Source organism: Pristiophorus japonicus, chromosome 23, assembly GCF_044704955.1.
Source record: "Pristiophorus japonicus isolate sPriJap1 chromosome 23, sPriJap1.hap1, whole genome shotgun sequence".
In the NCBI taxonomy this organism is placed as follows: Eukaryota; Metazoa; Chordata; class Chondrichthyes; family Pristiophoridae; genus Pristiophorus; species Pristiophorus japonicus.
This window is the reverse complement of record NC_091999.1, coordinates 36,982,297-37,001,896: the sequence shown is the minus strand read 5'-3', so window position 1 is coordinate 37,001,896 and position 19,600 is coordinate 36,982,297. Positions and strand designations below refer to the sequence as shown.

The 19,600-nt window shown below is 43.7% G+C and overlaps 1 protein-coding gene and 1 non-coding gene across 2 annotated transcripts in view; one reads left to right on the top strand and one right to left on the bottom strand.

Moving 5' to 3' along the window:
* LOC139235644 (zinc finger protein ZFP2-like) overlaps positions 1–19,600 on the top strand; it is a gene marked incomplete at both ends in the record, with an annotated part of 115,041 nt that overhangs the window by 31,710 nt on the left and 63,731 nt on the right. The window lies entirely within an intron of this gene.
* trnal-uaa (transfer RNA leucine (anticodon UAA)) lies at positions 7,120–7,202 on the bottom strand. The gene has a single exon. It is a non-coding gene; the product is annotated as a tRNA-Leu (tRNA).

Below are 19,600 nucleotides of genomic sequence, written 5' to 3'. Positions count from 1 at the left end.
GCTCAGAGGCTGCAGGGTGACTTGGACAGATTAGGTGAGTGGGAAAATATATGGCAGATGCAGTATAATGTGGATAAATGTGAGGTTATCCATTTTGGGGGCAAAAACACGAAGGCAGAACATTATCTGAATGGCGGCAGACTAGAAAAAGGGGAGGCGCAACGTTACCTGGGTGTCATGGTTTATCAGTCACTGAAAGTGGGCACGCAGGTACAGCAGGCGGTAAAGAAGGCAAATGGTATGCTGGCCTTCATAGCTAGGGGATTTGAATATAGGAGCAGGGAGACCTTACTGCAGTTGTACAAGGCCTGAGTGAGGCCAGACCTGCTATATTGTGTTCAGTTTTGGTCTCCTAGTCTGAGGAAGGACGTTCTTGCTATTGAGGGAGTGCAGCAAACCAGTTGCCAAACAGTTCTCTATTCACGTCAGTGCATTAATCCCAATACCATGCGCTTGGACTTTGTGCACCAATCTCTTGACCACATCCACTGGTTCTCCCTTGTCCACTCTGCTCGTTACATCCTCAACAAATTCCAGAAGATTCATCAAGCATGATTTCCCTTTCATAAATCCATGCTGACTCGGTCCGATATTGTCAACAGACTGATTCCAGGGATGGCAGGACTGTCATATGAGAAGAGATTGGATCAACTGGGACTTTATTCACTGGCGTTTAGAATGATGAGAGGGGATCTCATAGAAATATATAAGATTCTGACGGGACTGTACAGGTTAGATGCGGGAAGAATGTTCTCGATGTTGGGGAAGTCCAGAACCAGGGGACATAGTCTTAGGATAAGGGGTAGGTCATTTAGCACTGAGATGAGGAGAAACTTCTTCACTCACATAGTTGTTGACCTGTGGAATTCCCTGCCGCAGAGAGTTGTTGATGCCAGTTCATTGGATATATTCAAGAGGGAGTTGGATATGGCCCTTACGGATAAGGGGGTGAAGGGGTATGGAGAGAAAGCAGGAAAGGGGAACTGAAGGAATGATCAACCATGAACATATTGAATGGCGGCGCTGGCTCGAAGGTCCTAATGGCCTACTCCTGCAGCTCTTTTCTATGTTTCTATGTTTCTAAAACAGAAAATGATGAAAACACTCATCAGGTTAGAGACAGGGACAAAGTGAGACAGGCGAAGACATGGGCAGAGATGATGGGAAAGAGAGAGACAGTCAGACAGAGAGTCTGAGAGAATCCTATTGGAACAGACGTGGGCACCGTGAGAAAGTGACAGATTGAGAGACAGAGACAAACAGAGAAACAGGCACAAACAGAGTGAGTCAGAGAGAGGCAGACTCAGATTCAAGCACACAAACACATGCACAGCTCTCTAAAGAAAGAAAGGCAGAGACTGAGATACACAGATACATTTCACAATTTCATTTCATGATCGGCTCAGAGTGTCACAGAGTAACAGAAAATTGTTGATTCAACAGATGAAAATCAGGTATCACTTATCAGCATTGGGGAAATCAGTGATAAATTAAAGAGATTCGAGGAGTGGGGTACGAACCCTCGTGGGAAAATCCCATATGAATTTTAAAGCCAACGCCTTAACCACTCGGCTATCCTGGTCCTTCCAGTGTTTCGATTCTGTCTCTGTGAGAATCTGGGCTTCAACTCCACCCCACAGACAGACACATACACATCCGGTTTCACTGAGTATTTAGGAACATTTTTTGTAATATTGACACGGGGGCAACTCTCCTATTCTTTTTCGAGTAATGCTGTGATCCACCCGAGATTGCAGACGGAGCTTTAATTTAACATTTCTTCCGAAAATCAACAGCTTCAACAATGCAAAATTCCCCAAGTACTGCACTTGAGTGTCTGCCAAGATTATCTGCTCAAGTCACAGGAGTGGGACTTAAACACACAAGCTCCTGATTCAGTCGAGAATACCGCCACTGAACCAAAGCCGATACCAAAGTTCACAACCGTATTATTTTCCTCAAGTCTTTTTAAAAATTTCCATGACATACCAAATTCATGGTGATGATTTATAAAGACAGTTGCACATACACAGATATATATATATATATAAAGATAGAAAGACACAGAGACATACACATAAGCAAAAATATACTCGCACCAACGGACATGTACAGATGTCTTAGACATATAGAGGTATAGACAGGCTGAATCACTGTCGCAACTTTGGCTGATTTTTGCGTTTTTCAATACGTAAGTATCGTGAATATTGCAGTTTAATAACAATTATTTAAAAAATTAAAGTTTTGAAAGGTGTGGGACGTTATTCCATCTATCTCAGGATGAGTTTTGCAGAGACCTGGTTAAATTGTGAAATGGAATGAAAAATGCTGCGAATCGTAGTCGGCATGATTCGACCGGTAGGGGGAAAAATACAATGGATTTTCTAGTCCATCACTGTAACCTCTTGGCCACGACTACTGAATCGTTGTTTCTTTAAATGTTACTCAGATAAAACTCAGTCATCCACCTCTCTGCAGCAGATGACATAAAATTCTGAAAAAATCTCCTCTTCCTGTATTTTTACTGTTCTGTTTTGAACTGGAACTTTTTAATATGAATCTATACCAAGAAACAGAAGTAAAATCCAGCATTTTGAAAAAGCTTCCTGCCCGTTGGGGAATTGAAACTCTGTCTTCTGAATAACAGGCCGGGATACTAAGCACTATACCAACGAATGTGGGTTTGGTCATAGCAGGAATCGAGCTGTGAAGAGAATTGGACTCCATGAGAAGTAGAGAAACACATTAAGAGACAGAGATAAACGGACAAACAGGGAGAGAAAGACAACGAGATAGAGATAACGAGAGACAGAAAGTGTGAGATTCAGAAGGAGCGGCTGACGCAGTGAGAAAAAGACTCAAACACATACATATACAGAGTTATGTGTGTGTGCTCTATAAAGAGAGAGAGGGAAAGAGTGAGACAAAGACAGTGTTAATGACAGTGACAAGGACAGAGAGAGATAGAGAGAGAGCGACAGATAGAGAGAGAGACAAAGATATAAACAGACAATGATGGAAATACTCAGCAGGTTAGAGACAGGAACTAACAGCGACAGGCAAAGAGATACAGACAGGCAGAGGCATAGACAGACAGAGATGATGGAAAAGAGAGAGACAGTCAGACAGAGAGATTGAGAGAATCCCATTCGAACAGAACTGGACACCGTGAGAAAGAGACAGACACATTGAGAGACAGAGACAAACAGGGAAACAGGGAGAGACAGACAGCGAGATAGAGACAGAGAGAGACAGAAAGTTTTAGACTGAGAGGGAGGATCAGACTGAGTGAGACAAAGACTCAAATACTTACATACACAGGGATGTGTTTGCGTGCTCCATAAAGAGAGGGGGGCAAATAGTGATGGAATGACAAGCAAAAGACAGAGACGAAGAGGGAGACAGATAGAGAGAAAGACAGATAGAGAGAGACAGACATAGAAATAAAAACAGAAAATGATGGAATGACTCATCAGGTTAGAGACAGGGACCAACACAGACAGAGATGATGGGAAAGAGAGAGACGGTCAGAAAGAGAGTCTGAGAGAATCCCTTTGGAACAGTATTGGACACAGTGAGAACGAGACAGAGGCAGACTTCGAGAGATAAAGACTCAAACACATACACAGCTTTCTAAAGAGAGAGGCAGAGACTGAACGACACAGATACATTTCATTATCTGCTCAGAGTGTCACCGAAACATGCAAATGCAACAGATGAAAATCGGGTATCACTGAGCAGCATGGGAATTAATCTCTGTTTAATTAAGCAATTACCAGGAGTGGGGTTCTAACCCGCGCGGTTATAAATCCATTGGATTTTAAGTCCAACACGTTAACCAGTCGGCCATCCTGGACCTGGCAGAAACAGACTTTGTCTCTGTCGGAATTTGGGCTTCAACTCCACCCCCACAGACACACACATGCACAGGTGGTTTCAGGGTGCATTTTCGAACATTTTTCGTGAAATTGACACGGGGCAACACTCCTTTCTTTTTCGAGTAATGCACTGGGACCTTTCACATCCACCCGAGGGTGCAGGCAGAGCTTCAATTTCACATTTCATTCGATGGTCAACAGCTTCAACAATGCAAAATTCCCGAAGTACTGCATTTGAGGGTCAGCCAAGATGATGCGCTCAAGTCTCAGGAGAGGGACTTACACACACGACCTTCTGAATGGAGCCATTGAAACAAAGCCGATACCAAAGATCACAACCGTATTATTTTCCCCAAGTTTTTTAAAAAGTTCCAGGACATACCAAATTCTTGGTGATGATTTCCACAGACAGTTGCACATACACAGCGACATACATACAGATAGACATACACAGAAACACACACACATAAAATAACCAAAAATATACACGCATCAACATAGAAACATAGAAACATAGAAATTAGTTGCAGGAGTTGGACCTTCGAGCTGCACCACCATTCAATAAGATCATGGCTGATCATTCAACCTCAGTACCTATATCCTGCTTTCTCTCCATACCCCTTGATCCCTTGAGCTGTAAGGGCCATATCTAACTCCCTCTTGAATATATTTAACGAACTGGCTTCAACAACATTCTGCGATAGAGAATTCCACAGTTTAACCACTCTCTTAATGAAGCCGTTTCTCCTCATCTCGGTCCTAAATGGCTTACCCATTATTCTTAGACTGTGACCCCTGGTTCTCGAACTCCCCAGCAATAGAAAAATTTGTCCTGCCTCTCACTTGTCCAATCTCGTCAGAATGTTATATGTTTCTCTGAGATCCCCTCTCATTCTTCTAAACTCCGGTGGATACCAGCAGAGTTGATCCAGTCTCTCCTCATATGTCAGTCCTGCCATCCCTGGAATTAAGCTGGTGAACCCTCGCTGTGCTCCCTCAATAGCAAGGACGCCTTTCCTCAGATTTGGAGACCAAAACTAACAAAATATTTAACGTGTGGCTTCACCAATGCACTATACAACTGCAGGAAGACCTCCCTGCTCCTATATTCAAAGCACCTAGCTATGAAGGCGAACATGCCATTTGCCTTCTTCACCGCCTGCTGCACTTGCATGCCCACTTTCAATGACAGATGTACAATGACACCCAGATCAAGATATACACAGAGTGCCTTAGACAAATAGACGGATAGACAGGCAGGGTCACTGTCGCTAATTTGGCTGGCTTTTGCGTTTTTCCGTCGACAATGCTGCCACTGAACCAGAACCGATACAAAAGTTCACAACCGTATTATTTTCCCTAAGTCTTTTGAAAAAGTTCCAGGACATACCAAATTCATAGTGATGATTTCCACAGACAGTTGCACATACACCGAGACATATATACAGATAGACCGTCACAGTGATACACACACACACATAACCAGAAATATACATGCACCAACGGACATACACAGATGCCTGAGACATATCGAGGGATAGACAGGCTGAGTCACTACTTTGGCTGATTTTTGCATTTTTCTATCCGTATGTATCGTGAATATTGCAGACTAATAGAAATGTGAAAAAATTGTCAGTGTTGAAAGGTGTGGGACGTTATTCCATCTATCTCAGGATCAGTTTTGCCAAAACCTGGTTAAATTGTAAAATGGAATGAAAAATGCTGAGAATCGTAGTCGGCAGGATTCTAACCTACGCGCAGAAAACCCAAAGTATTTCTAGTCCATCGCTTTAACCACTCGGCCACAATTAGTGCGTCTCTGGCACTTTAAATGTTACTCAGAAAAAACTCAGTCGTCCATCTCTGTGCAGCAGACGGCCACAGAATCCTGAAAAAGTCTCCGTTTGCAAAAAATCTGGAAGAGGCAATCGCCTCTTGCTGTATTTTTACTGTTCTATATTGCTCTGGAACTTTTTAATAAAATCTATGCCAAGAAACAGAAGTAAAATTCGACATTTTGAAAAAACTGCTGCGCCATCGGGGAATTGAACTCGGTTCTCCCGCATAACAAGCAGGGATAATCACCACTATACGGACGAGGTTGCGTTAGAGCAGTAATCGAGCTGTCAACAGAAGTCGACAGACACAGTGATCGATAGAGACAAACCGACAAACGGGGATAGACAGACAGCGAGACAGAGAGACAACGAGAGAGAGAAAGGGTGAGCTGAAAAGTGAGGCAGACTCAGTGAGAATAAGACTCAAACACCTACATATACAGAGATGTGTGTGTGTGATCTATAAAGAGAGAGAGGGAAAGAGTGAGAGAAAGACAGTGATAAAGACAGTGAGAAGGAGAGGGACAGATAGAGAGAGAGCGACAGATAGAGAGAGAGACAAATATATAAACAGAAAATGATGGAAATACTCAGCAGGTTAGAGACAGGAACTACCAGCGACAGGCAAAGAGAGACAGATCGGCAGAAACATAGACAGACATAGATGATGGAAAAGAGTGAGACAGTCAGACAGAGAGACTGAGTGAATCCCATTCGAACAGAACTGGACACCGTGAGAAAGAGACAGACACATTCAGAACCAGAGACAAACAGAGAAACAGGGAGAGACAGACAGTGAGATAGAGACAAAGAGAGACAGAAAGTTTGAGACTGAAAGGGAGGATCAGACTGAATGAGAAAAAGACTCAAACACATACATACACAGAGATGTATTTGCGTGCTCCATAAAGAGAGGGGGGAAAATAGTGATGGAATGACAGAGAAAAGGACAGGGACAAAGAGAGAGAAAAAGAGGGAGACAGATAGAGAGAAAGACAGAAAGAGAGAGCGACAGAGAGACAAAAACAGAAAATAATGGAAATACTTATCAGGTTAGAGACAGAGACTAACAAGGACATGGACAGACAGAGAGAATGGGACAGAGAGAGGCAGTCAGACAGAGAGTCTGAGCGAATACCATTGCAACAGAACTAGACTGAGAAAGAGACTGATTGAGAGACAGCGACAAACAGAGAAGCAGGGACAGACAGAGCGGGTTAGAGAGAGACAAAGACTCAAACACATACACAGCTCTCCAAAGAGAGAGAGCGACAGAGACATTTCACAATTTCATTTCATTATCGGCTCAGAGTGTCACATAGTTGCAGAAAATTGGAGATTTTGCAGATGAAAATTTGGTATCACTGAGCAGGGTGGGAACAATCTCTGTTTAATTAAGGAATTACCAGGAGTGGGGTTCGAACCCACGCGGGTATAAACCCATTAAATCTTAAGTCCAACGCCTTCACCACTCGACCATCCTGGTCCTGATCCTAGCAGTGGTGGGACTCTGCCTCTCTGAGAATCTGGGCTTCAGTTCCACCCCCACAGCGACACACAGACACATCGGATTTCAGGGAGCATTTACGAATATTTTTCTTAATATTGACACGGGCGCAACTCTCCTATTCTTTTTCGACTAAGGCTCTGGCTACTTTCACATGCACCCGAGGTTGCAGATGGAGCTTCAATTTAAAATTTCAGCCCATGTTCAACAGCTTCAACAATGTAAAATTCCCCAAATACTGCATTTGAGTGTCAGCCAAGATGATGGGTTCAAGACTCAGGAGTGGGACTTACACACACAACCTCCTGATTCAGTCGAGAATGGAGCCACTGATCCAAAACCGACACCAAAGTTCATATCCATATTATTTTCCCCAAGTTTTTTTAAAAGTTCCAGGACGTACCAAATTCATGGTGATGATTTCCACAGACAGTTGCACATACACAGAGACAGACATACAGATAGACATACACAAACATACACACACATAAAATAACCAGAAATATACACGCATCATCATAGAAACGTAGAAATTAGGTGCAGATATATGCCATTCGGCCCATAGAGCCTGCACCACCATTCAATAACATCATGGCTGATCATTCAACCTCAGTACCCCTTTCCTGCTTTCTCTCCATACCCCTTCATCCCTTTAGCCGTAAGGGCAACAACTAACTCCCTTTTGAATATATCTAAAGAACTGGCCTCAACGACTTTCTGCAGTAGAAGCTTTCACAGATTAACCACTCTAAAAGTGAAAACGTTTCTCCTGATCTCATTTCTAAATGGTTTACCCCTTACTTAAAGACTGTGATCCTTGGTCCCGAACTCCCCAGCAGCGAGAACATTCTTCCAGCCTCTAAGCTGTAAAATCTCGTCAGAATTTTATATGTTTCTTTGAAATCTCCTCTCATTCTTCTAAACTCCAGTGGATACCAGCCCAGTTGATCCAGTCTCTCCTCATATGTCAGTCCTGCCATCCCGGAAATCAAGCTGGTGATCCTTCGCTGTACTCCCTCAATAGCAAGGACGTCCTTCCTCAGATTCGGAGACCAAAACTGAATACAATGTTCCATGTGTGGCCTCACGGAGGACCTGTACAACTGCAATAAGACCTCCCTGCTCCTATACTCAAATCCCCTAGCTATGAAGGGGAACATGCCATTTGCCTTCTTCACCGCCTGCTGCACCTGCATACCAACAGTCAATGACTGATGTATCATGACACCCAGATCAATATATACAAAGATTGCCTTAGACAAATAGATAGATAGACAGGCAGGGTCACTGTTGCAACTTTGGCTGTCTTTTGCGTTTTTCAGTCGAGGATACTGCCACTGAACCAAAGTTCACAAGCGTCTTATTTTCCCCAAGTCTTTTTAAAAAGTTCCAGCACTTACCAAATTCATGGTGATGATTTGCACAGACAGTTGCACATACACAGAGACATATATGCAGATAGACAGACTCAGAGACACACACACCCACACACATAACCAAAAATATACATGCACCAACAGACATGCCTTTGACTATAGAGGGATAGACAGGCTGAATCACTGTAGCTACTTTGGCTGATTATTGCGTTTTTCTATCCGTATGTAACATGAATATTGCAGATTAATAAAAATGAGAAATAGATGTCAGTGTTGAAATGTGTGGGACGTTATTCCGCCTATCTCAGGATCAGTTTTGCAAAAACCCTGTAAAATTGTAAAATGTAATGAAAAATGCTTTGATTTGTAGTCGGCAGGATTCGAACCTACGTGCAGAAAACCCAAAGGATTTCTAAACCATCGCTTTAACCACTCGGCAACTACTGCTGCCTCTCTGGCACTTTAAATGTTACTCAGAAAAAACTCAGTCATCCATCTGTGTGCAGCAGACGGCCACAGAATCCTGAAAAAGTCTCCTTTGCAAAAAGTCTGGAAGAGGCAATCTCCTCTTGCTGTATTTTTATTGTTCTATATTGCTCTGGAACTTTTTAATATGAATCTATACCAAGAAACAGAAGAAAAATTCGACATTTTGAAAAAGCTGCTTTTCCGTCGAGGAATTGAACCCGGTTCTCCCGCGTAACAGTGGGGCATAATCACCACTGTACAGACGAAGAAACGTGTTGCGTCAGACCAGTAAACAAACTGCCAACAGAAGTCGACAGACACATTGATAGACAGACACAAACCGACAAACAGGGACAGACAGACAGCGAGAGAGAGACAACAAGAGACAGAAAGGGTGAGACTGAAAAGTAAGTCAGAGACAGCGAGAAAAAGACTCAAACACTTACATATACAGAGATGTGTAAGTGTGATCTATAAAAAGAGAGGGGAAGAGTGAGAGAAAGACAGTGATAAAGACAGTGACAAGGTGAGAGACAGATAGAGAGAGAGCGACAGATAGATAGAGAGACAAAGATTTCAACAGAAAATGATGGAAATACTCAGCAGGTTAGAGACAGGAACTACCAGCGACAGGCAAAGAGAGACAGACAGGCAGAAACGTAGACAGACAGAGATGATGGGAAAGAGTGAGACAGTCAGACAGAGAGACTGAGAGAATCCCATTCGAACAGAACTGGACACCGTGAGCAATAGACAGACACATTGAGAACCACAGGCAAACAGGGAAACAGGGAGAGACAGACAGTGAGATAGAGACAAAGAGAGACATAAAGTTTGAGTCTGAAAGGGAGGACCAGACTGAATGAGAAAAAGACTCAAACACATACATACACAGAGATGTATTTGCGTGCTCCATAAAGAGAGGGAGGCAAATAGCGATGGAATGACAGAGAAAAGGACAGGGAGAAAGAGAGAGACAAAGAGGGCGACAGATAGAGAGAAAGACAGATAGAGAGAGAGACATAGAGACAAAAACAGAAAATAATGGAAATACTTATCAGGTTAGAGTCAGGGACTAACAGAGACAGGCAAAGACATGGACAGACAGATATAATGGGACAGAGAGAGACAGTCAGGGAGAGGCAGACTGAGAGAGACAAAGATTCAAACACACAAACACAAACACAGCTCTCGAAAGAGAGAGAGCGGCAGAGACCGAACGACACAGATACATTTCGCAATTTCATTTCATTATCGGCTCAGAGTTTCATATCGTTACAGAAAATTGGAGATTCAGCAGATGAGAATCGGGTATCACTGAGCAGGATGGGAAATATCTACGTTTAATTAAGGAATTACCAGGACTGGGTTTCAAACCCACGCGGGTATAAACCCATTACATCTTAAATCCAACGCCTTTATCACTCGGCCATCCTGGTCCTGATCCTGTCAGAGTTTGGACTCTGCCTGTGAGAATCTAGGCTTCAGCTCCACCCCCACAGCGACACACAGACACACAGGATTTCAGGCAGCATTTACGAACATTTTTCTTAATATTGACACGGGCGCAACTCTCCTATTCTTTTTCGAATAAGGCTCTGGGAACTTTCACATCCACCCGAGGTTGCAGATGGAGCTTCAATTTAAAATTTCAGCCGATGGTCAACAGCTTCAACAATGCAACATTCCCCATGTACTGCATTTGAGTGTCAGCCAAGATGATGTGTTCAAGTCTCAGGAGTGTGACTTACACACACAACCTCCTGATTCAGTCGAGAATGGAGCCACTGAACCAAAACCGATCTCAAAGATCACAACCGTATTATTTTCCCCAAGTCTTTTTAAAAGTTCCAGGACGTACCAAATTCATGGTGATGATTTCCACAGAGAGTTGCACATACACAGAGACATGCATACAGATAGACAAACACAGACACTCGCACACACAATAACCAAAGATATACACGCATCAACATAGAAACATAGAAACATAGAAATTTGGTGCAGGAATATGCCATTCGGCCCTTCGAGCCGGCACCACCATTCAATAAGATCATAGCTCATCATTCAACCTCAGTACCCCTTTCCTGCTTTCTCTCCATACCCCTTGATCCCTTTAGCCGTAAGGGCCCTTTTGAATATATCTAACGACCTGGCCTCAACGACATTCTGCGGTAGAAAATTTCACAGGTTAACCACTCTCTGAGTGAAGAAGTTTCTCCTCATCTCGGTCCAAAATGCATTACACCTTATTCTTAGACTATGATCCTTGGTCTCGAACATCAACGGGAACATTCTTCCAGCCTCTAAGCTGTCCAATCTCGTCAGAATTGTATATGTATTTATGAGTTCCCCTCTCATTCTTCTAAACTCCAGTGGATACCAGCCCAGTTGATCCAGTCTCTCCTCATATGTCAGTCCTGCCATTCCGGAAATCATGCTGGTGAACCTTCGCTTTGCTCCCTCAATAGCAAGGACGTCCTTCCTCAGATTTGGAGATCAAAACTGAACACAATATTCCAGGTGTGGCCTCACCAAGACCCTGTACAACTAGAGTAAGACCTCCCTGCTCCTATACTCAAATCCCCTCACTATGACGGCGAACATGCCATTTGCCTTCTTTACCGCCTTCTGCACCTGCATACCAACAATCAATGACTGATGTACCATGACACCCAGATTAAGATATACACAGTTTGCCTTCGACAAATAGATGGATAGACAGGCAGGGTAACTGTCGCTACTTTGTCTTGCTTTTGCGTTTTTCAGTCGAGGATGCTGCCACTGAACCAAAGCCGATACCAAAGTTCACAATCGTATTATTTTTCCCAGCACTTTTTAAAAAGTTCCAGGACATACCAAATTCATGGTGATGATTTCCACAGACAGTTGCACATATACAGAGACATAGATACAGATAGACAGACACAGAGACACACACACACAAACATAACCAAAAATATGCATGCACCAACGGACATGCACAGATGCCTTATACATATAGAGGGATAGACAGGCTGAATCACTGTAGCTACTTTGGCTGATTTTTGCGTTTTTCTATCCGTATGTATCTAGAATATTGCAGATATTGAGATATTGCATAAAAATGAGAAATAGATGTCAGTGTTGAAAGGTGTGGGACGTTCTTCCGCCTTTCTCAGGATCAGTTTTGCAAAAACCTGTTTAAATTCTAAAATGGAATGAAAAATGCTGAGATTCATAGCCGGCAGAATTGATTCATGCGCGGGGAAAACCCAAAGGATTGCTGGACCATCGCCTTAACCACTCGGCCACAACTACTGCGTCTCTGGCACTTTAAATGTTACTCAGAAAAAACTCAGTCATCCATCTCTTTGCAGCAGACGGCCACAGAATCCTGAAAAAGTTCTGTTTGCAAAAAATCTGGAAGAGGCAATCTCCTCTTGCTGTATCTTTACTGTTCTATATTGCTCTGAAACTTTTTAATATGAATCAATACCAAGAAACAGAAGGAAAATTCGACATTTTGAAAAAGCTGCTTTTCCGTTGGGGAATTGAACCCGGTTCTCCGATGTAACAGGCGAGGATACTCACCACTATACGGATGAAGGTACGGGTTGCGGCAGAGCAGTTATCGAGCTGTAAACAGAAGTCGACAGACACATTGAGAGACAGAGACAAACAGGGAGAGACAGATAGCGCGAGAGAGAGACAACGAGAGACAGAAAGGGTGAGACTGAAAAGTCAGGCAGACTCTGAGAAAAAGACTCAAACACCTCCATATACAAAGATGTGTGTGTGTGATCAATAATGAGAGAGAGGGAAAGAGTTAAAGAAAGACAGTGATAAAGACAGTGACAAGGAGAGAGACAGATAGAGAGAGAGCGACAGATCGAGACAGAGGCAAAGATATAAACAGAAAATGATGGAAATACTCAGCAGGTTAGAGACAGGAATTACCAGCGACAGGCAAAGAGAGACAGATAGGCAGAAACATAGACAGACAGAGATGATGGGAAAGAGTGAGACAGTCAGACAGAGAGACTGAGAGAATCCCATTCGAACAGAGCTGGACACCGTGAGAAAGTGCCAGACACATTGAGAACCAGAGAAAAGGACAGGGACAAAGAGAGAGACAAAGAGGGCGACAGATAGAGAGAAATACAGATAGAGAGAGAGAGACATAGAGACAAAAACAGAAAATAATGGAAATACTTATCAGGTTAGAGACAGGGACTAACAGAGACAGGCAAAGACATGGACAGACAGAGAGACACCGTCAGATAGAGAGTCTGAAAGAATCCCATTGCATCAGAACTGGACACCGTGAGAAAGAGACAGATTGAGAGACAGAGACAAACAGTGAAACAGGGACAGACAGAGACGAAGACTCAAACACATACACAGCTCTCTGAAGAGAGAGAGCGACACAGATACATTTTACAATTTCATTTCATTATCGGCTCAGAGTGTCACATCGTTACAGAAAATTGGAGATTCAGCAGATGAAAATCAGGTATCACTGAGCAGGATGGGAAAATTCGCTGTTTAATTAAGGAATTACCAGGAGTGGGGTTTGAACCCCCGTGTGTATAAACCCATTACATCTTAAGTCCAACGCCTTTGCCACTCGGCCATCTTGGTCCTGATCCTGTCAGTGGTTGGACTCTGCCTCTGTGAGAATCTGGGCTTCAGCTCCACCCCCACAGCGACACACAGACACATTGGATTTCAGGAAGCATTTACGAACATTTTTCGTAATGTTGACACGGGCGCATCTCTCCTATTATTTTTCCACTAAGGCTCTGGGAACGTTCACATCCAGGGGGCAGATGAAGCTTCAATTTAAAATTTCAGCCGATGGTCAACAGCTTCAGCAATGCTACATTCCCCAAATAGTGCATTTGAGTGTCATCCAAGATGATGTGTTCAAGTCTCAGGAGTGGGACTTACACACACAATCTCCTGATTCAGTCGAGAATGGAGCCACTGAACCATAGCCAATATCAAAGATCACAACCGTATTATTTTCCCCAAGTTTTTAAAAAAGTTCCAGGATATACCAAATTCATGGTGATGATTTCCACAGACAGTTGCACATACACAGAGACAGACATACAGATAGACATACACAGACACACGCACACACAATAACCAAAACTTTGCACGCATCAACATAGAAACATAGAGACATAGGGATTAGGTGCAGGAATATGCCATTCGGCCCTTCGATCATGGCTCATCATTCAACCTCAGTACCCCTTTCCTGCTTTCTCTCCATACACCTTGATCGCTTTAGCCGTAAGTGCCATATCTAACTCCCTTTTGAATATATCTAACGAACTGGCCTCAACGACTTTCTGCGGTAGAAAATTTCACAGGTTAACCACTCTCTGAGTGAAGATGTTTCTCCTCATCTCTGTCCTAGGTGGCTCACACCTTACTCTTAGACTGTAATCTTTCGTCTCATACTCCCTAGCAACGAGAACATTCTTTCAGCCTCTAAGCTGTCCAATCTCGTCAGAATTTTATATTTTTCTGTGTGATCCCCTCTCATTCTTCTAAACTCCAGTGGATACCAGCCCAGTTGATCCAGTCTCTCCTCATATGTCAATCCTGCCATCCCGGGAATCATGCTGGTGAACCTTCGCTGTACTCCCTCAATAGCAAAGACGTCCATGCTCAGATTCGGGGACCAAAACTGAACACAATATTCCAGGTGTGGCCTCACCAAGGCCCTGTACAACTGCAGTAAGACCTCCCTGCTACTATACTCAAATCCCCTAGCTATGAAGGAGAACATGCCATTTGCCTTCTTCACCTGCTGCACCTGCATGCAACTTTCAATGACTGATGTACCATGACGCCTAGATCAAGATATACACAGGTTGCCTTACACAAATAGATGGATAGACAGGCAGTGTGACTGTCGCTACTGTGGCTGCCTTTTGCGTTTTTCTATCCGTATGTATCATGAATACTGCAAATTAATGAAAGAAAGAAAAAAGCGGCTGCGTCGAAAGATGTGGGACGTTGTTCCATCTACATCAGAATCAATTTTGCAGTAACGTGGTTAAATTGTGAAACAGAATAAAATATGCTGAGACACATAGTCGGCAGGATTCAAACCTGCGCAGAGAAACCCCGATGGATGTTTTGTCCATTGTCTTACCCACTCGGCCACGACTAGTGGCTCGCTGCATCATTCAATGTTACTCAGATAAAACTCAGTCATCCATCTCTGTGCAGCAGACGGCCACAGAATCCGGAAAAAGTCTCCGTTAACTAAAAATCTGGAAGAGGCAATCTCCTCTTCCTGTATTTCTACTGTTCAATATTGCTCTGGAACTTTTTAATATGAATCAACACCAAGAAACAGAAGTAAAATTCTGCATTTTGTAAATGCTGCCACCGCGTCGGGAAGTAGAACCACGGTCTCCGGCGGAACAGGCGGGGATACTCACCACGATACTAACGAGCATGAGTTCTATCAGAGGAGGAATCGGGCTGTGAACAGAACTGGACACCATGAGAAGTCGACAAACACATTGAGAGACAGAGACAAACCGACAAACAGGGAGAGACAGACACCGAGAGAGAGACAACGAGAGACAGAAAGTGTGAGACTGAGAAGGAGAGGCAGACTGAGTGAGAAAAAGACTCAAATATATACATATACAGAGATGTGTGTGTGTGATCTATTAAGAGAGAGAGGGAAAGAGTGAAAGAAAGACAATGATAAAGACAGTGACAAGGAGAGGGACAGATAGAGAGAGAGAGATAGAGACTAAAACAGAAAATGATGGAATTACTTCTCAGCTTACAGGCAGGGACTAACAGAGACAGGCAAAGACATGGACAGACCGAAATGATGGGAAAGAGAGAGCCAGTCAGACAAAGAATCTAGAGAAACCCATTGGAACAGACGTGGGCACCGTGAGAAAGAGACAGATTGAGAGGCTGAGACAAACGGAGAAACAGGGACAGACAAAGTGAGTCAGACTGAGAGAGACAAAGACTCAAACATACAAACACATACACAGCTCTGTGAAGAGAGAGAGAGAGGCAGAGACCGAGCGACACAGATACATTTCACAATTTCATTTCATTATCGGTTCAGAGTGTCACATAGTTACAGAAAATTGGTGATTCAACCGATGAAAATCGGACATCACTGCTCAGAATGGGAGGAAATCCGCGTTAAATTAAATAGAAACCAGTAGTGGGGAAGAACCGTCGCTGGAAAAACCTTTGACCTTTAAAGCCAACGCATTAACCACTCGACTATCCTGACCCTGTGAGAGCTTGGATTCTGTCTCTGTGACAAACTGGGCTTCAACCCCAAGCCCACATACAAACACATGCACATAGTCTTTTAGTGAGCATTTACGAACATTTTTAGGAATATTGACACGGGGGCAACTCTCCTTTTCTGTTTCGAGTAATGTTCTGGGACCTTTCATATCCACCCGAGGGTGCAGACGGAGCTTCAATTTAACATTAAATCCGAAAGTCAACAGCTTCAACATTGCAAAATTACCCAAGTGCTGCACTTGAGTGTTAGCCAAGATGATATGCTCAAGTTCAAGGAATGCGACTTGAACACACAAACTCCTGATTCAGTCGAGAATGCTGCCACTGAACCAAAGCCGATACAAGTAGGACCTCAAAATTAGTAATCTCGGGATTGCTACCAGTGCCACGTGCTAGCCAGAATAGGAATCGCAGGATAGCTCAGATGAATACGTGGCTTGAGCAATGGTGCACCAGGGAGGGATTCAAATTCCTGGGGCTTTGGAACCGGTTCTGGGGGAGGTGGGACCAGTACAATCCGGACGGTCTGCACCTGGGCAGAATCGGAACCAATGTCCTCGGGGGACTGTTTGCTAGTGCTGTTGGGGAGGAGTTAAACTAATATGGCAGGGGGATGGGAACCAATGCAGGGAGATAGAGAGAAACAAAAAGGAGGCAAAAGCAAAAGACAGAAAGGAGATGAGGAAAAGTGCAGGATAGAGAAACCCAAGGCGAAGAACAAAAGGGGCCATTGTACAGCAAAATTCTAAAAGGACAGAGGTTGTTAAAAAAACAAGCCAGAAGGCTTTGTGTCTTAATGCAAGGAGTATCCGCAATAAGTTGGATGAATTAACTGTGCAAATAGATGTTAACAAATATGATGTGATTGGGATTACGGAGACGTGGCTCCAGGATGATCAGGGCTGGGAACTCAACATCCAGAGGTATTCAACATTCAGGAAGGATAGAATAAAAGGAAAAGGAGGTGGGGTAGCATTGCTGGTTAAGGAGGAGATTAAGGCAATAGTTAGGAAGGACATTAGCTTGGATGATGTGGAATCTATATGGGTAGAGCTGCAGAACACCAAAGGGCAAAAAACGTTAGTGAGAGTTGTGTACAGATCTCCAAACAGTAGTAGTGATGTTGGGGAGGGCATCAAACATGAAATTAGGGGTGCGTGCAATAAAGGTGCAGCAGTTATAATGGGTGACTTTAATATGCACATAGATTGGGCTAACCAAACTGGAGGCAATACGGTGGAGGAGGATTTCCTGGAGTGCATAAGGGATGTTTTTTTCGACCAATATGTCGAGGAACCATCTAGGGGGGAGACTATCTTAGACTGGTTGTTATGTAATGAGAGAGGATTAATTAGCAATCTCGTTGTGCGAGGCCCCTTGGGGAAGAGTGACCATAATATGGTGAAATTCTGCATTGGGATGGAGTACGAAACAGTTAATTCAGAGACCATGGTCCAGAACTTAAAGAAGGCTAACTTTGAAGGTATGAGGCGTGAATTAGCTGGGATGGATTGGCGAATGATACTTAAGGGGTTGACTGTGGATGGGCAATGGCAGACATTTAGGGACCGCATGGATGAACTACAACAATTGTACATTCCTGTCTGGCATAAAAATAAAAAAGGGAAGGTGGCTCAACCGTGGCTATCAAGGGAAATGAGGGATAGTATTAAAGCCAAGGAAGTGGCATACAAATTGGCCAGAAATAGCAGCGAAACTGGGGGCTGGGAGAAATTTAGAACTCAGCAGAGGAGGACAAAGGGTTTGATTAGGGCAGGGAAAATGAAGTATGAGACGAAGCTTGCAGGGAACATTAAGACGGATTGCAAAAGTTTCTATAGATATGTAAAGAGAAAAAGGTTAGTAAAGACAAACGTAGGTCCCCTGCAGTCAGAATCAGGGGAAGTCATAACGGTGAACAAAGAAATGGCGGACCAATTGAACAAGTACTTTGGTTCGGTATTCAAGAAGGAGGACACGAACAACCTTCCGGTTATAAAAGGGGTCGGGGGGTCTAGTAAGGAGGAGGAACTGAGGGAAATCCTTATTAACTGGGAAATTGTGTTGGAGAAATTGATGGGATTGAAGGCCGATAAATCCCCAGGGCCTGATGGACTGCATCCCAGAGTACTTAAGGAGGTGGCCTTGGAAATAGTGGATGCGTTGACAGTCATTTTCCAACATTCCATTGACTCTGGATCAGTTCCTATAGAGTGGAGGGTAGCCAATGTAACCCCACTTTTTAAAAGAGGAGGGAGAGAGAAAATAGGGAATTATAGACCCGTCAGCCTGACATCGGTAGTGGGTAAAATGATGGAATCAATTATTAAGGATGTCATAGCAGTGCATTTGGAAAGAGGTGACATGATAGGTCCAAGTCAGCATGGATTTGTGAAAGGGAAATCATGCTTGACAAATCTTCTGGAATTTTTTGAGGATGTTTCCAGTAGAGTGGACAAGGGAGAACCAGTTGATGTGGTATATTTGGACTTTCAGAAGGCGTTCGACAAGGTCCCACACAAGAGATTGATGTGCAAAGTTAGAGCACATGGGATTGGGGGTAGTGTACTGACATGGATTGAGAACTGGTTGACAGACAGGAAGCAAAGAGTAGGAGTAAATGGGTACTTTTCAGAATGGCAGGCAGTAACTAGTGCGGTACCGCAAGGTTCTATGCTGGGGCCCCAGCTGTTTACACTGTACATTAATGATTTAGATGAGGGGATTAAATGTAGTATCTCCAAATTTGCGGATGACACTAAGTTGGGTGGCAGTGTGAGCTGCGAGGAGGATGCTGTGAGGCTGCAGAGCGACTTGGATAGGTTAGGTGAGTGGGCAAATGCATGGCAGATGAAGTATAATGTGGATAAATGTGAGGTTATCCACTTTGGTGGTAAAAACAGAGAGACAGACTATTATCTGAATGGTGACAGATTAGGAAAAGGGGAGGTGCAAAGAGACCTGGGTGTCATGGTACATCAGTCATTGAAGGTTGGCATGCAGGTGCAGAAGGCGGTTAAGAAAGCAAATGGAATGTTGGCCTTCATAGCAAAGGGATTTGAGTACAGGGGCAGGGAGGTTTTGCTACAGTTGTACAGCGCATTGGTGAGGCCACACCTGGAGTATTGTGTACAGTTTTGGTCTCCTAACCTGAGGAAGGACATTCTTGCTATTGAGGGAGTGCAGCGAAGGTTCACCAGACTGATTCCAGGGATGGCGGGACTGACCTATCAAGAAAGA